Here is a 13,720-nt window from a genome sequence, read left to right on the forward strand (position 1 = left end):
AACATGCAAACTCCATGCAGAAAGATCCCAGGCCGGGAATCGAACCCAGGACCTTCTTGCTGCAAGGCAACAGCTCTAACCACTGCGTCACTGCGCAGCCCTGTTGATGTTAACTATTATTTAACATTTAAACTTATTTTCTGATATTTTTATTTATTCAAAAACCCTGGTAAGGGATGTTTTTCTGTATTTGGAGCATCAGAAAAAGTTTTATGGTGGTGGTGATGTTTTAAAATCACTGAGAAACTGCATGCATACAGTTTGTTGTTATGTTGCTAATACAGTAGCAGGAGCAGCTGCATATTTTTTCAATAAAAATGGTATGTTGTAATGGAATTCATGCATTAGTTTTTGTTTGCTTTGAACCCAGGGCAGACGTCACACGCCAGACGACATCAACACTGCATACTTTAGTATTTGTTCATTTATCGCGAGTAATATCAATATCGCAATATTAAGCACTGTTATTGAATATCGCAGGTTTTCCTAATAAAATGGGTTATCCTAATGATCGGTGTTTATGAGCAGCAAAAGAAGAAGCAGAAAGCACAATAAAGAAGTCAGCCGTAACAGATCACTGCATAAGAGAAAACCATATAATGGACTGGGACAACACAAGGATCATAAACACCGAACAACAAAAATGCAAAAGATGGATAAAAGAAGCAATCGAGATAAGGAGACGTGGATGTGGGACCATGAACAGAGACGATGGAGTTTACACGTTGGACCGCACATGGGACTGCATCGTGGGAAAGGGGGGTGCGGGCAGTAGAGGGCGAAAACATCCTCTGCTGCCCGCGGATAAACGGAGAAGGAAGTGACGCCACCATCAGCATCAGCCTGAGGGAGTTAGCATCTGCAAACGAAACGTAGCGGGAAAACAGGTAAACAGAACTGCTCTGTGTTTAAAAAAAGAACTACAGCATGGAATGTTAGGTTTCATTGTGATTAAAAGTATTCTTTATTTTGAGAAAAAATAATAATTATTTTAGATGCCATCAGCATGTGAGATATCTCAGTGTCTTCATGACAAAACTGTAACATGAGACTGTGCTCTAACCTGTCACATAACAAGCTAAATGCAAACATTTCAAACTAATGAGACGTCATTTATGAAATAGAAGTTATTTTTGTTCACCATTAGTTCAACCAAGATATAAGATGCATGGATTTGATTAAACCACGCTGTCTCATGCAGTCGTATATGTGTAACACACACACACACACACACACACACACACACACACACACACACACACACACACACACACACACACAAACACACATACACACCACACACACACGCACGCACGCACGCACACACACACACACACACACAAACCACAGCATGTTATACTCATGTGAATGACTAATTTAACTATATTGAACTGCTTTTGTAATAATTTAATCTCTTATTCTGGAGTAAAATAAAGAAACAAGCTAAATCATCACATATCTGTGGCATCAAGGAGCATCTTCTGAGTTCAAACACAGGGATGCGCGCCTCGTAGGAAATGCCTACTATTGAAGCTGACGTTACGCTTTTGGCCTGAGGGGGCAATCGCGAGCATAAAAATTTATAGTCCGTAAGGCCCCTTTAACCTGTAACATGTGGATATTTCCACATTGTGGGGACACACTGTGTGACCGGTCCACACAATGCTAAGCAGCCTAAAACTTGGTTTTAGAGGTATGGTGGGAATTAATTTTTAATTTAGGTTAGTTTAGGGCAAGGTTAGGAAATGAGCCCCATTGGTTATGGTTAGGGGTTAGGCATTGTGGAGTCACTAAAATGAATAGTAGTCAATGGAGGTCCACACAAGCATATACATACAATTGTGTGTGTGTGTGTGTGTGTGTGTGTGTGTGTGTGTGTGTGTGTGTGTGTGTGTGTGTGTGTGTGTTTCAGCCTAACTGCAGGCACATGAGCATGAAGGGCATGAAGGACACAGCTAGCTCCCAAAGGAGGGGTTTATCTGAAAAGAGCCTCCCGCGATGTTAGCTTGATGTTGCCCCTTTCATTCTTCAGAGGCAAACTGTGAATATATGAGAGAGAGAAAGAGAGAGAGAGAGAGAGAGAGAGAGAGAGAGAGAGAGAGAGAGAGAGAGAGAAAGAAAGAAAGAGAGAGAGAAAGAGAAAGAGAGAGAAAGAAAGAAAGAGAGAGAGAAAGAAAGAAAGAGAGAGAAAGAAAGAAAGAGAGAGAGAGAGAGAGAGAGAGAGAGAGAGAGAGAGAGAGAGAGAGAGAGATAGGACTCTATGTGAAGGGTTTTGTAGATCTTTCAAACCACTACTTACCCACCCGAGGCTCACGGCGCTAATCTGACTGACAGCTTGGTCCAGCTTTCCGCCAAGAGGCAGCCTGCCAGTGAGGTCCAGATACCTGACTGCTGAGGACTCTTATCTGCTGGGAGATGCCAGTGGAGAAGCTGCTCTCGCAACACTTCACCCGGGCGAAAGCTGGACCGCCTGTCGCTGTCCGCGTCTTGCTTGTCAGCACAACACAGTGAGACCTCTGCGTTTTAGACTCAACTGAATATGACAGTTTGACACACTGTCGTGGTTATTAACTAAAAGGTGATAGATTGAAGCTGTCACCGTGCTCCTCTGTAAGCATTTTCCAACAGCACCGTTCAACCTTTAAGCTAAATACATGTGTCTCTTCTATATGCTCTATTACCAGAGTTGGGCTTAGTCATGGGGCCCGAGGTGCAGCACAGATATGGGGTGCAGCACAGATATGAGGCCCTCCATTTCCCTAAATACACACCACACTTAATAAAGTAAAAGTCTGGTATGATAATAAAACTTGCAACCATCTGTTTCAGGAGCAATAAGATCTTTTTTCACTTGATCTAATTCAGTGATGTTTACAGCTTCTGTGACAGACGGCAACAAGCCTCCAGGATGGTTTAGATACCATGGTTCCTATGATGTCTAAACATCTTTAGAAATTTGAGAAAAACATTTAGTGGCTAGAATAAATTAGTATGACAGATATGCACATTTTACTTATTCAGAGTCAAAGCAAACATTTAAGTTATTCAGAAGGACTTTTTTCTATTATCAATCAACATTTTTCATCCTTCTTTGGGCTTTCAGGTCTAGAGACTCACAAACACTCATCATAGCCTAGAATAAATATTGTGTTCATCTAAAATTGGGCTTTAAATGTATGGTCATGTTATCATGTGTTCGTATGAGCCTAGGGCTGGGCGATATGGCAAAAATAGAATATCACGATTTTTCCAATATTTTATCACGATTTCGATTTTATCACGATTTTTTTATCCATGAATAGCATAACTTCAATTGCGTATTAAAGAAGAGAAACATTGAATAAATAGACATTTATTCATATTAGGGATAATCAGCACAGTGCTAACACACTTATATTTTAAACTCACACCAGAGATGATAAAAGCCCTGAGAGAAACAATTACAAAAATCAGTTTTTCTCGTTTTTCAAGTTACTTAACATGAATTAAAATCGTAAACATATTTAAAGTGCAAACATGTCAATTGCAAACGTGTTGTGCAAACATTAACTTGTTCAAAATACTATGTAGCTCCCAGTTGCTCATGTAGTGGATAGTTAAGCTCAAATAAGGCTCTGACGTGCAGCTGGACCAGAGATCGCTTGTGGTAGCAAAAAACTGCGCATTCTGAATATTTTCTGCAACAAGTCTCTAAATAAAGTAAAATTTTCCAGTGCAGATTGGAGACAACCCATAGAAGCACTGATTTGATCTCATTTCAGAGAAAAATAGAACAGGTTAGATGCACCTAATAAATAAAATTACTAACAAACTCAGGAATCTTTGCTTCACTGTTCTGGTGCTGAAAATATCACTAACGCGGATCAAAGGAGATACACAGATGAATGCACCACTTATTATTTGGAGACTACATTTACTGCAGCTGGCAGAGGCAGAGATTGTTTCGATTGATACACGGAGTTTACAGAATCATTTTAAATGTTAATAGGGGAAGACTGCAGGAGGGAGCGGTGAAATACAGGGGGTCCCAGCAAAAACAAGAAACTACGAGTCTGATGAAACCTGCTGGTTTTCCATCAGGCAGTCACGGGGCAGCTCCAACGACCCAGTGACCGAGCTCAGTCCGGTACCGACACCGGCTCGGCAGAGGGTGGACGAGCGGAGGCGGCGTTGTGCTCTGCTTAAGAAGCGGTGTTATTTTCCTGCTTCAGAAGAAGCGTCCAACGTGTTTTCACGCTTTCTCCGAGACATGTCACGTCGCTAAGTTGTTAGCGCCGCGCGCTAAGGAAACCCTGCGTTCCTCTTCGGAACGAAAACCTCGTTGTCGCTCAGCCGCGGCCGAAGCCATGTTTGTTCACACACAGGTGAAAACAAGCGGGGCACTATACTATGACTCACTCTGATTGGTTAAGGGTCAAACAAAGGCGTGTCATTCGCCTGAGGTAAGTTCCCTTTTCATTCAGAGGCAGAAATTCAACAGCAGAGCTGTGAATCGTGATAAAACGGTCTCTCAAAAATGACAGACCGTCAGATGTGTAGATCGTAAAACGGTCTAAAATCGTCATATCGGCCAGCCCTATATGAGCCACTTGTCTTCATTTGACCAATTTAATGTCAAAATCTCAAAGTATGCACAGTTTGGTAGTACTTTACAATAAGGGTCCCATTATTAAGTTATTTAGTGCATAATTAAGCATTAATAAACAAAGGGTTGCTATTTTTATTCTCAACTGTTAAGTGTCCTTAAGGTGTCTGGGTTGGGAGGGGATTCTGATTAGTAATGCATTACTTAATATTAAAATTAATAGCGGCCCGCCAGGCTTTGTTTAGCCACCCGTCAAGCTAAGTGTCATGCCCCGCCCCGACCCTACTGTGTCCGCTGACACAAACGGCGCAACGAAACTAGAGCCCCCCATCAGCTGATACTGGTGAGAAACCGCAGCGGAACGTGTACAACGCAGTGATCAGTACATGGATTGTGAGTGAACGAAGTATAAAAGTTGTTTTTTTTTTTTTTTTTACTTTTTGCTTAGTCAAAAATATTCAACATTTTGTATTCTCTTATCTGCATCATAGCAACAAAAGTTTGTTTCCAAAACCGCAGATTTATCCCAACCTTTGGAGGAGTCCAGTGGGCTATGGAGTAGAGGGAGCATGATTTCATCAAAAACATTTTTAATATCACTTTTTGTAAAAGAAAGAACTTTTTACACATGTAACAAATATTTTGTCTCACGTAAAAAAATTTAAATCCATGCTATACATTTACCCAAGCCATTACCTACCTTTGTCCACTGGTCTGACTCAGACGTTCAGTAATACAACCTTAATCACAAAAGAATTAACCTAACTTGAATCCTGTTCTTTGCACTGATTGTCTGAAGTTGTCCTCATCCTACATCAGAAAATGGCTCTAATGAGATAAAACTACAAGTGTCTTGTTACATCAGCAAAAGAAAAAAAAAACCTCCCAAAAGCCATCTGCCTAATTGTTTCCTGCAGCCCTCTGGGTCAAACTGTGAGCTTATTTGGCCATACATCAATAGGTGGGGATTTTCTATAAGCCATCCAAAACAGCTTAAACTTGAGGACCCACATAATTGAATATTAAACTCCCGATGAGACCAGGGATGAACCAGCGTGATGTCAACTGGAGGCTACTATGAACTGCAGCCACTGAGCTGGCTAAAATGAAGACGGTGCAGCTCAATGATGGCTCCTACATACCTAACCTGGAATTCATTAGTCTACTGACGGAAAAAAGAGAAGGAGAGCAAATTGTGATTTAAAAAAAACAGCACCTTGCTTTACTTATGGGATCTTTAAGAGATGAGCTAGAGGAGAAACAAAGCATTAAGTCACAAGGAATCTTTGGCAAATTGAGATATAATCAGATGGACCAGTGAATAGTACAGCATCTGCACATTTTCACTTAAATCCAAAGATTTTAAAATTTATGTTTGAACATGAACTTATTCTGTGGCCAATACCATTAGAGCTGAAACGATTCCTCGAGTACCTCGAATAATTCGAGTACAAAAAATCCTCGAGTCAAATTCTCTGCCTCGAGGCTTCGTTTAATTCATATTTAATTAATTCATGGCTTTGAAATCGCCCGGGGTCATGTTTCACCTGGACCGAAATAAGTGACGCACATGCCCACTGGACTGAATGCACATGCGAGTAACTTTCTCTTAACAACGTGGACCCCGGTGGAGTGCGAAAAAGACAGAAAAAGTCAAAGTTGTGGGACCATCTTTCACGTCGTAAGACGGAAAACGTAGTCCAGTATAAATACAGTAAAACGGATTTAGCCTACCACAACACCACATCCTCGATGCTGCAGCACCTGTAAATGTCACTTCTGCAAGCGGACTCTGAGCCTCTACAAAATAATGCATTTTAGCCTGTATTTCTATATATTCTGCGGACTCTGCGACTTTTTCGTTTGTAGCACTCGGTTTCAGCTCACACCGTACGTCTGGTAGCAACACGTCGGACTTAAAATGTGCTAAAAATAGCAGTTTTTACACAACACGTCGGACTTTTTATTGTGTTATTGATGTCTGTTGTCCCTCGGGGTTTCTGCAGGAGGACACGGGTATTTATGAGTGGCGGAGGAAAACGAAAGAAAGTAAATAAATGTTTTGTGATCAGTATAATTTGACAAAATCACAGCAAACATGCTTTTGGCAATCCTTGTTAGTGTGAGACAAAAAGTGTAGAAATTAAAACGGACGTGTGTTAATAGGGAAACAGCCAGCGAGCTGTTTGCGCCGTGAGCGGTTCTGGTTCTGTTTGGGCCGCAGCCGCTCGCAGCGCTACTTCAGCAGTTATCCTCCTAGTTTTTGTCTGGCTTGCAGGCCAGCAGATTCTCGCACGAGGGGAAAATCGGCTCAGGTTTACTTATTTTTTGCACAGGCATTTGTTTACTGTGAAGTAAAGTTGAAGTGCTGAAGTTATGCAAACTAATTTTGAATAAAACTTGAATAACTGGCAATTGCTTGCTCATTTTAAGAGGTATTTCATAATTATAACATGCTATTTGATATCAAATCACTTTTATTGTCACGTCACATGTGCAGGTACACTGGTACAGTACATGCGAGTGAAATTCTTGTGTGCGAGCTTCACAGCAACAGAGTTGTGCAAAAATACAGCTTGTAAAAACAAGTAAAATATAAAAATGGCTAATCTAAGTATACAAATGAATAAAGTAAACAATAAGATGTAAAATGTACAGAGGTTGGTATGTGCAAAACAGTGGCATTAATGTACAGTATGGAGCGTGCAATGTTGGAACTTGGTGGAGCTCGCGACGAGGCAGCCATACTCGGCGCCATCTTGGCTCATCAATATATGATATAAAGGTTTACAAACACAAAAGGGTAATTTATTAGAGTACTCGATTAATCGAAAAAAAGATTCGATAGAGTACTCGATTACAAAAATATTCGATAGCTGCAGCCCTAAATACCATTGTGATGATGGCCGGCAATCGGGTGGGCAGGCAACCAGCTACTATGCTGCGCATGGATCGTTCCGCTGCCGTCCATCCTCCGTGACAGCTGGGGTGGGGTTGAGGGGCTGCGCACAGAATTTTCCACTACCGTTTGTTATAAGTGAGAGAGAGGAGTGCACATGGATCATTCCGTTACTGTCCATCATCCATAACTGCGAAGAAGGGTGAGGTGTGGACTAGGGCTGGGACGACTCATCCCAAAATACGTCCACGTAAAAAATGTGCATCGATGCGTCATCACGTTCAAAACAAACACGGCAGCAGCGAGTAGCGACAACATGAGTGAGGCGGTCGGCGAAAATCACTCACAGTTCAAAAGTATGGGTCTACTTCAACAGAAAAGGAAGCGATTCAGTCATTTACCAGCTTTGTAAAATGGAAATGGCCTATGACGAAACCACGACGGCCATTCACCAGCACATCAAACAACGGCATCCAGGAGCAGTGCCTTCAAACAAAAATACATCGTAAGTTCTCAAATTTTAACGCTGTTATTTACCATCCAAACACCCCCACGTAGACATGCACTCACTCACACACACGAGCAGACCCACGCACTCACAGTCTCATTCACTCACTCACACACACTGAGAAAAACATTCAACCTCAACTCATTGAAGCTGCTATAGCGGTAACAAATAGCAGCAGCTGTTACCTGTTTTGTTGGTTTTTATTTGTGGCTCATGCTGGCAAAATAATTCTGAATGCGCACATGCTGATTATGAGAGTTGCCGAGAGCCGAAAATGTGAGAGAGCGCAAATTGGCCAAAGTAAAAATGTTAAAGATAATGTCACGGCCGTCGTAGACACTATTCCAACATTGTTGAAGTTCTTGCTAAAGCAAAATGACAATGAACTCTTGATTGTAAAGTGTAATACCTCATCCTGTTTGAACTTATTTTCTATACTTCATGCTCCTCCAGATTGTTGATCATATAGATATAAGGTGCGTCATCTACTACTACAACAACTTTATTTTAGAATTTTTTTTAATAAAATGTGTTCAAATGAAGAAATGTGTGTTTATTTCATTGAGATACATACATTAGTAATACTCAAATTGCTATAGAAGTCAAATAATGGGGAAATAATCGATAATCTAATCGAATTGAAATCTAATTAAGTTGACAGATTAGTTAGAAGCATCGAAAAAAGTATCGCTAGATTAATTGATTACAAAAATAATCCTTTTGTCCAGCCCTAGTGTGGACACTTGGCCTTGCAAAGGACCAAGCTAGGCCTTGCAGCTCAGAAACAGACCCTAGCACCTTCTTAGGGTTCTACAACCCCCCAAGGTACTTCACAACACAATCAGTCATTCACCCATTCACACGCTGATGACGATGAGCTAAAATATAGCCATAGCCACCCTGGCGCTCACTGAGGGAGGCGAGGCTGCCAAACACAAGCACCACCGGTCCCTCTGACCACCACCAGCAGGCAAGGCAGGTTAAATGTCTTGCCCAAGGACACAACAGCAGCAATCTCTGGTCAGAGCCGGGATTTAATCTGCAGCCTTCTTATTACTGGACAACCCGCTCCACCACATGAGCTACTGCTGTTGTGTATTTTATGTGTGTATTTTATGTGTGTATTTTACATATTCATAACCTATAAGTAGTAAAGCATCTTTCTTTAAGCGTTATCATCTCAAGTTAACAATCAAAAACTCAAATAATCAAAACAAATAAAAACATGTACTTTTTTAAAATCTTACATTGTTTAATATTTACATGTTTCTTTGGTAAAAGGCTGATCCTCCTTTGCTTTGTCCGAGAACAGAGTTCCAGCTTCAGAAACAAACACAGAGATAAACAGATACCTGGCTGAACTATTCTAGGAAGTCAATGCTTCAACTGCAATGATTTCCAACCCTCTGTCACAACTATAATCATCCCAGCGTGTAGACACCAACACCCATTCCTCCCCACAGAAGGGAAAAAACCCTCACTGCTCATGTCATCATTATAAAGTCTTAATAATTATCATCTGAGGGTGCAGTGGGAGAGCGCAGGAGTGAAAGAAAGCCTGAAAACGAGAGAAAGAGGCAGTAAATGGATAGAGTGAGAAAGTAGGCAGCACCCTGTGGGTGCCTGACGGATGAGGGTGTCAGCTGTATTCACCCAACTAGCAGCCTTGTCTCAGAGAGTGTCAAGCCCCATGCACAAAGACCTGTCTCATTAAAGGCTGTGATCATCCAGCAACAAGAGAGCAAGAACGATCGGGCCCATAAATGACTTTTTAGAAGCTGGCGAAACACCAGTTCATTAAGCACAACGCTCTACTCCATGGCTGATCGACATTGACCACCCATATGGAATGTGTCCTCTTCACATTAGGAAAAGTTTATTTAATAGAGAATTCATCATCTAAACATAAGAAATAGAGAGAAGCAACACTCGACATTGGACCCCGCTTCCCTGCATTTGTATTGTTTAAAATTGGTGCATTATTAATGAGGGGGGGGGAATGTTAGACTCAGCTTTTTGGAGGCCAAACTCAAACCAGCTTTTGTCTCCTGTCACCAGCAGCATTACTTCAACAGTTAAAACACTGGAGCCAACACAAAAAGGTAAAAATCCTATTTCAGTGATCAACTACTTCATCATCCAATAACATCTATAGTTTTGTTATTTACATAAAAATACAACATAAATTTGACAGTTTTGACAGTAAAAGTCAATAAGTATCATCCACAATGCGCTAACAGCAGGGTTCAGCTCAGGTCATGTCATCTCAATCAATACACAATGTCACTATTGATCAGTGCAGGGCACTTGGGGGAAAACGATGAATAGAGGTTGCTAAATACATCCTAATATCACTGTAGACTATCTAACACATGCGCAAAGAGATAATTACTACTAGATGTAAAATTTACCACTAATGAGAAATTTGCTTGAGTACATTTGCTGATTAATCTGAGACGTTTTTCTGCATCAGTTGTGTGCACTCACACACACACACACACACACACACACACACACACACACACACACACACACACACACACACACACACACACACAAACACACACACACACACACACACACACACACAAACACACACACACACACACACAAACTGCTTACCCGTCCAGCTCCGGTTCTCTCAAGCCCAAACACCCCGAGCCCCCATAGGAAGAGACAGAAAGCCTACCTCGGTCCCCGGTGACAGCTCTCCCTCTGTGTTTCTGGAGGTCGACTTGTGGCAGGCGCTGACAGGATGGTAGTTTTCGTGAGCAGAGAAGTTTCAACGAGGCAGTGCCACAGTGATCACACGCGTTGTGTCAGCGTATCAGCAGACACCGCGTGACAACGCCCCAAAACAACAACAAAACAACTGATGTGGATCTTCTGGACCCGCTTCTGAAGGATGTTGCTTTTCCAACTCAGCTGTGCGCAGCTGCGCGCTTCCTCCTCCTCTCCCTCCTGACGCGGTTCCCCCAAACCAAACGAGGGCACGTGACCAACCCACAGGGGACTGGAATAGATTTCCTCACCCCTCCTCCCCCTCCAACAGTAGCAGCTGGGATCAGTTTCACCGCTGCTCCAGTGGCCGCGCAACAAACCCGAGCCGTGCGCACCCACACTCTTCTTCCACACATCATCCCGCCTCAGCGTCTGTCGCTGTCAGGATTATAGCTTCAAATTTAAAATGATCAGTTGAACAAATAAAGTGAATAAGAAAAAAAACATTTTTTGGCTTGTAAAGTTGGATGAAACGAACTGATCACGATTCCGATTTAAGCGTCCTAGAAGAAACTTTATCTTTATAATAAAACTGTTAGTTTTACTGGGTCAAGTGGCTCCATAGAAACAGCATCGATGTTTGAACCTATTCAGTAACAGATGAGTGAGGTTGAGACCCAAACAAGTGATACACTAATATCATCACCATCCATAGCCCCTGCGTCACAGCTTCACCTGGAAAAGGAGAGAGCGGAACGGGAAGACTGTCAGGAATTCTGACAGTTTTTGAAACCATTTTTTCAGTTAAAATTAAACGTTGCCTATCGAATTGATAAAGAGGACAAAATATAAGAATCTCAGAAGAATAACAACTAGCTGATTAGTACACTGCCCAGCAAAAGGCAAGGCAGCTTTATTTAGAGCACATTTCAAACACAGAGGCAATTCAATGTGTTTTACAATTATCAGGACATGGTATGAAAACACATAAAAACACAAAGTAAAATACACACAGATAGAATTACAGTTTAAATGATAAATGACCCACACTTGTACAGCACCTCTCAGAGTAAGGACTCCAAAGCGCTTTACACTACAATGTATCATTCATCCATTCACACACACATTCATACACTGATGGTGATGAGTTACGATGTAACCACAGCTGCCCTGGGGCGCACTGACAGAGGCGAGGCTGCCAAAAACAGGTGCCACCGGTCCCTCCGACCACCACCAGCAGGTAAGGTGGGCTAAGTGTCTTGCCCAAGGACACAACAGCAGAATTCTCTGTCCAGAGCCGGGATCAAACATGATACCTTTCGATTACTGGACAACCCGCTCAACCTGTTGAGCTACTGCTGCCCTTTGGAGCTAAAGGAAAAAAAGTTGCCACCAAAAGAAAATGTTGCACAACCTAATACTTTGTTGCACAACCTTTAGCTTTGACTACAGCACCCATTCACTGTGAGGTTGTTTCAATAAGCTTCTGCAAATTCACAAGATATGTTTGCATCCAGTGTAGCTTTAATTTTCACCAACATCTTGCATCGAAGGATCTTTCATGGCGGTTAAAATGAAGAGTCGGAGTACCCGGCCCGGAGGGTTACCGGGGTCCCACCCTGGAGCCAGGCCTGGGGTTGGGGCCCGTGAGCGAGCGCCTGGTGGCCGGGCTTTCGCCCATGGGGCCCGGCCGGGCCCAGCCCGAACCGGATACATGGGCTCGTCCAACTGTGGACCCACCACCTGCAGGAGGAACATGAAGGGTCCGGTGCAATGCGAATCGGGTGGCAGACCAAGGCGGGAGCCTTGGCGGTCCAATCCCCGGACAAGAAAACTAGTTTTTGGGACATGGAACGTCACCTCGCTGGCGGGGAAGGAGCCGGAGCTTGTGGCAGAGGTTGAGCGGTACCGGCTAGATATAGTCGGACTCACCTCGACACATTGCATTGGCTCTGGAACCCGAGACCTGGAGAGGGGTTGGACACTCTACTTTGCTGGAGTTGCTCCGGGTGAGAGGCGGAGGGCTGGGGTTGGCTTTTTGTTAGCTCTGAGACTCTCTGCCTGTGTGTTGGGGTTTACCCCGGGGGACAAGAGGGTAGCTTCCTTGCGCCTTCGGGTCGGGGAACGGGTCCTGACTGTTGTTTGTGCTTATGGGCCAAATATCAGTTCAGAGTACCCACCCTTTTTGGAGTCCCTGGGACGAGTGCTAGATAGTGCTCCATCAGGGGACTCCATTGTCCTGCTGGGGGACTTCAATGCTCACGTGGGCAATGACAGCTTGACCTGGAGGGGTGTGATTGGGAGGAACGGCCCACCTAATCTGAACTCGAGCGGTGTTTTGTTATTGGACTTCTGTGCAAGCCGCAGTTTGGCCATAACGAACACCATGTTCGAACATAAGGATGCCCACCGGTACACTTGGTACCAGGGCAGCCTAGGTCACAGGTCGATGATAGATTTTGTAGTCGTATCATCTGACCTGCGGCCGTATGTTTTGGACACCCGAGTGAAGAGAGGGGCGGAGCTGTCAACTGATCACCACCTGGTGGTGAGTTGGATCAGATGGCAAGGGAACATGCCGCGTAGACCTGGCAGACCCAAACGCATAGTGAGGGTCTGCTGGGAACGCCTGGCAGAAGAACCTGTCAAGACGGTCTTCAACTCCCACCTCCGGCAGAGCTTTGACCACGTCCCGAGAGCAGTGGGGGACATTGAGTCCGAGTGGGCCTTGTTCCACTCTGCGATTGTCGAGGCGGCTGTTGCTAGCTGTGGCCGTAAGGTGGCCGGTGCCATTCGTGGTGGCAACCCCCGTACCCGCTGGTGGACACCAGAGGTTCGGGGAGCCGTCAGGCTGAAGAAGGAGGCCTACAGGGCGTGGCTGGTCTGTGGGTCTCCGGAGGCAGCAGACAGGTACCGGATAGCCAAGCGGGGTGCAGCAGTGGCAGTTGCCGAGGCAAAATCTCGGGCGTGGGAGGAGTTTGGTGAGGCCATGGAGAAAGACTATCGA

General features: G+C 43.7%; 1 protein-coding gene across 1 annotated transcript in view; it reads right to left on the reverse strand.

Moving 5' to 3' along the window:
- The window catches only part of mid2 (midline 2), a 296,983-nt gene extending 286,165 nt beyond the window's left edge, over window positions 1-10,818 (reverse strand). Inside the window, exon 1 of the mRNA XM_054739119.2 lies at window positions 10,682-10,818. The gene's annotated coding sequence lies outside the window, so the exon portion shown is untranslated. The remainder of the gene's footprint in view (window positions 1-10,681) is intronic.
- Window positions 10,819-13,720: the final 2,902 nt, after the last annotated feature.

This window comes from Nothobranchius furzeri, chromosome 1 (genome assembly GCF_043380555.1).
Source record: "Nothobranchius furzeri strain GRZ-AD chromosome 1, NfurGRZ-RIMD1, whole genome shotgun sequence".
Taxonomy (NCBI): Eukaryota; Metazoa; Chordata; class Actinopteri; order Cyprinodontiformes; family Nothobranchiidae; genus Nothobranchius; species Nothobranchius furzeri.